We start from the raw sequence: 5399 nt of genomic DNA on the forward strand, positions 1-5399 counted from the left end.
TTTTTTTTTTTCCTGTGGAGATGACATTTGAAGTGAAAACTGATGATATAAAGGAGCTAGCTATTGCCTGGAGAGAGAGAACACTTTTCCAGGCAGGGGGAAATCTGGGCAAAGCTCTATGACAGGAATGAAGTTGAGGATCGGAGACACAGGCAGGTGCTAAAGTGGCTGAGTTACATTTTTAAATAAGCACATTGCTTCTGTGTAGTCAGTGCATTCATATGGAAAGCCAGAGAGACAGCTAGAAGATGTTTTAGGAAGCAATTGGAGCAGTTTAAACAGTGACAGTGGTTTGGGTTAGGGTAAGTGCAAATGGAGAAAAAAGGAGGCAGAATCTACAGAATTTGCAGAAGGATTCGATGTGAGAAGGTGAATCCTAGATTTTTATCTAAAAGGGCTGGAGATGTCATTTTCTGAGGATGGGGAAGACTAAAAGGAAAGCAGATGTTAAGGAGATAAATCAAGTGTGCTGATTTGGCTGTGTAAGTCTGAGACGCTTGTTAGACATGATGTAAATAAGACAAGTGGGCAGTGGGTATATGAAGCTGAAGTGTTGAGAGGTGTCAAGGGTGAAGGTGGAGAACTGGAAGGCATCAGCACTGAGACAGTATTTACAGGCTTGGGGGGGGGAGGAGGACACCCAAGGAAAGGGTGCCTGGAGGACAGAAGGAGCCAGGAGAGGTCCCTAAGGGCCTCAATTATCCATTATCTGAAGCCAAGGAGAAATGTGAGTGTGGGAAATGGTCAGAAATGTAGTAGAAATCCATTGAATAAGCTTTCACCACATTTGATGTACTGGTCTTTTACATATATTAACCACTTTAATCTTTACCTCAACTTCCAGAACCAGTTAGAAAGTGAAGTGTAGCATCAAGCTGCCTTTGTTAGAACTGGATTTCTACCACTAGCCAGTGATGTAACCTTGACAAGTGAATTAAGCTATCTATCATCAGTTCCCAATATGTTTAAAATAAAGTTATAAAAATAAATCCCTCATAGGCATGATGATTGGATAAAATGAATTAATATATGAAAAGCCCCATAGAAGTGTCAGGCATATAATAATTTCATATTAATATATGAAAAGCCCCACATAGAAGTGTCAGGCAAGAAAACAAACCAAATCCATTTTTTATTGAGTGGATTCTGACTCATAGCAACCACCCATGGGCTTCCAAGGCTGTAAATCTTTATGGAAGTAGATTGCCTCATCTTCCTCCCAGAGTAGCTGATGGGTGTGAACTGCTGATCTTCTGGTTAGCTGCCAAATATTTTACCCACTATGCCACCACAGCTCCTTGGCACATTTTAAGTATCCAAAAATTGTGATATAACAATGGCTAAATAACTATAATTACCTGATTTTACACCCAAATAAATGAAGCTCCGAGAAATTCACATATTCAAGGGTTACAGAGCTAGTGCATGGGGGAGCCAGGATTCAAACAGCTCTGGTTTCCCTTTTTTGAACACTTTTTTTAAGAAAAAAAAAACCTGCTCATGACTTAGCCATTTTGTTTGTTTGTTTGTTTGTTTTATCAGCCATGGTGCTACAGAGAAGAAAACTGAAGCATTTTATTTTTGATGTGCATTTCTACCTTATTCTTTGTAGCCAAATTTTTTTGTAAGAGATGCTGTTAGCCAATCTCACTAGATTTATTAACTCTCTAGCCTGTGAGTAGCTCAGGATATTTTTTCACCCAAAATGGAGGCAGAGTTAAAATGCGGCAAAAACACCTGTGTCACTTATAAAGCAAATCATCAGTCTTCCATATAAATATATAATGTGTTGACCATTATTGCAAATGTCAAGGAAAAGAATAATAATTTTTAAAAGTAGATTTATTAATTAACACTAACTTAGGCCAAACATAGCAGTCAATTTTCATAAAATAATAAGGTTTTAAATAAATATAGTTCTATTAATTTCAATTAAGTAAAGCAATTCAAGTTAGGCTAATTAAGTGTTCTCATGTAAAGGAGTTGAGAAGCTACTTCAGTATATAAGAAGAATGATTTGTATTTAATATACCAGTTGTTTATCCCTAAATTGGTGTTTTTAATTGTTTGAAAGCAATTTGTTCTCATCAGCAAATTAAATGTTCCTCTATGAAAGTGTTAGACTATTTTATTGTCAACTCTTTATAAAGCAAAGCTAGTGTCAACCTCATTCATCACCAAATTAATGAAAATTTCTCCCATTTATGAGATTCTAAATCTCTATTATTGGTGTTAAAATTACGTTCTATTTCTAAATTTGAGGAAGGAGAATTATTTTCCTGTCATAATTCCAATATTCAATTACAATAAATGCTTTAAAAGGACTGTTGTTACTTTGGAAGAAACTGTGAGGAACATCTGCCCACCCTAAGAGATGAGGGGTCTGACTATGATATAATGTCTCAGAGTTCAAATTCATCCCATAGTCTTAATTGTCTGACTATGTTGTTGTTAAGGGCCGTCGAGTCGTTTCCGACTCATAGCGACCCCAAGCACAGCAGAACGAAACACTGCATGATCCCACGCCAGCCCCACAATCCCTGCAATACTTGAGCTCATCATCGCAGCCACCGTGTCAATCCATCTCATTGAAGGCCTCCCCCTCTTTCGTCGACCCTCCACCCTACCAAGCATGACATCCTTCTCCAGGGAATGGTCCCTTCTTACAACATGACCAAAATAGGTGAGACGAAGTCTGGCCATTCTTTTTTCCAAGGAGCATTCTGGCTGCACTTCCTCCAGGGCAGATCTGTTAGTTCTTTTAGCAGTCCATGGTACTCTCAGCATTCTTCGCCAGCACCACAACTCAAAAGCATCAACTCTTCTTCGGTCTTCCTTATTCACTGTCCAGCTCTCACATACGTACGAGGTGATTGGAAATATCATGGCTTGTGTCAGGCGCACCTTAGTCCTCAAGGAGATATCCTTGCTCCTCAGCACTTGAAACAGTTCCTTCACAGTTGACTTTCCCAATGCTACACGTCGTCTAATGTCCTGACTGCTCCTTCCATTGGCATCGATTGTAGAACCAAGCAACGTGAATTCTTTGACAACCTCAATCTTCTCTCCATTTATTGTGATGCTGCTCATTGGTCCAGTTGTGAGGATTTTTGTTTTCTTTATGTTGAGACGTAATCCATACTGCAGACTGTATTCTTCAACCTTCATCAGTAGGTGCCTTAAGTCACCCTCACTTTCAGCAAGCAAAGTTGTATCATCTGCATATCTCAGGTTGTTAATGATTCTTCCTCCAATCCTGATGTCTGACTATAGCTTTGTGCATTACATATGGTAGATATTCTTTAAATGTTGTAAGAGAGGAAGGAAGATGGAAGGAAGGAAGGAAGGAAGGAAAGAAGGAGCAATGGAGGGAGGAAGAGGAGAGAGGGAGGAGAAACGGAGAGAGTGAGAGGGAGAGGGAGGGTCAAAAGGAGACAGGGAGTTAAGACAACAGAAAGAAAGAGAGGGAGGGAGGAATGTCCTGATTAGAGTTTGATTCGGAAGCACTAGTTTCTTTCTAAACAAGGTCAAACACAAAAGACTGGCTCAATCCTGAAAAATTTCCAAAGTTAAGCTGATATGCTCAATTGCAATTCACCCAAGAATTGCACACCTTATTTCTGAGGAGCTACACCAGATGTCCTGTCCATGGACTAATAACATTTATTCCTGTAGGCTACATCCATATGTGATGAAACAGAAGAGAGCATTTGAGAACTGGTTAGTCAACTTTAAGTTATGCTCAGTGCACTGTATCGGGAATACAAACGCATTTTCCAGATGGCATCATAAAGTCAGTTCATTTTTGCAAAGCACCATCCTATTTTTGAGAAATGGCTCCTTGTTTTCTATTCCCTTTGGTTAGTTTAGAATTACTTTTCCTTTCCATAAATGCAGCACTTGAACTAAAAGGTCTAGTAGGATGTCTGTTATGTAGTATGAAAAACATCTAATAGGATGTCAGTATTCAGATATTAATTGGCAAGGAGAATAATAAGATATTGTCTTAACCACTGATTGTGAATGCCATCAAGGAAAAAGAGCACCAGATGGATATTGGGATTCTACTTTCACTGTTGGGTAACTCACATAATTATTCTGTTTCAATTTCTACATATGTGTAAGAATTATTCTAACTCTTAGAAATTCCTTAGTGAGCCATCCAAGGCCAACTTTTTTCCTTTGAGTTGTTTCTCTACCTGTATAAGCTCTCTGTTCTAGCCAAATTATTCAACTCTCATTTCCCTAAATACTCCTTATAGTTTCCCAAATTCATGTCTCTGATGAATGAATTCTTGACTGAGAATATACTTTCTCTTGTTCTTTGTCTAGATGAATCTTACTTGTCCTTCAATATACAAATCAAACTGTCTTCCTCAATGAGGGCTTTCATGTATCCTTGTCATCCAATGAAGTGATTTACATATATAATCTTATTTAGTCATCCAAACAAAGAGGATAACATGAGAATCTAAGAAAATGTCTTATTGTCCTGAAGTCTAACAGTGGTTTGAGAACTTGGATTTGAATTCAGCTCTTTTGGACACCATAAGCCTTTCCACTGCTCCACCAACCTCCTCTAGGGACATTTCTTATAGCCTTTGTTGCAACTGTTAACTTTTTTTTTGTTTTTTATGTAAAGGTTCATGTTTCCTTAAATAAATGGTGAATATCTTGAGAATGGAACACTACAGTTCTTACACTAGAATATAAGAGCCCATGAGGGTGCAGAATTTGACTTTGTTACTCACTGGTCTTATTCTGACACATAGAACAGTGGGTCACATGCAGTAGACACACAATAACTATTTACTGAATAAATTTTGAATTGTTTCTTAAGGTGTTTGGCCTCGTGCATGGAGGTTCCCAATGCATATTTGTTCATCACATGTAAAGAAATTGTCCCATAATAAAGATTATTGGATCATTAAACCCCCATCCACTCTGTGGGAGAAAGATGAGGCAGTCTGCTTCCATAAAGATAACAGCCTTGGAAACCCTATGGAGCAGTTCTACTCTCTCCTGTAGGGTTGCTATGAGTTGGAATCGATTCAATGACAGTGAGTTTTTTAAAGAAAAGCTTACATTATGAAAAAATTTTATTGGAAATAGTCATCATTGAGGGAAATCATATAAATTATATGAAAGTGAAAATGTATTATAATCAGAAGAGCCAACTTTAGTAAGTAGTATAACTGGATTTTTTTTTTTTTTTTTACTATTAAATCATGGCTTTTGTAAATGCAGAGTCCAGAATTTTTTCACTCCTACTCTTTAATGTTTTATTAATATTTTCTCCATCTCTGATACGGATTTTAATTTATTAAAAAAATTGTCCAATAGCTCTAATTTAAAATGAAACTAGAAACTGAAATAAATTTGATACTGTTTTTTTTTTT

The sequence above is a fragment of the Orycteropus afer genome, unplaced genomic scaffold (genome assembly GCF_000298275.1).
Source record: "Orycteropus afer afer isolate SDZICR_OR568_19922 unplaced genomic scaffold, OryAfe1.0 scaffold00147, whole genome shotgun sequence".
Lineage (NCBI taxonomy): Eukaryota > Metazoa > Chordata > Mammalia > Tubulidentata > Orycteropodidae > Orycteropus > Orycteropus afer.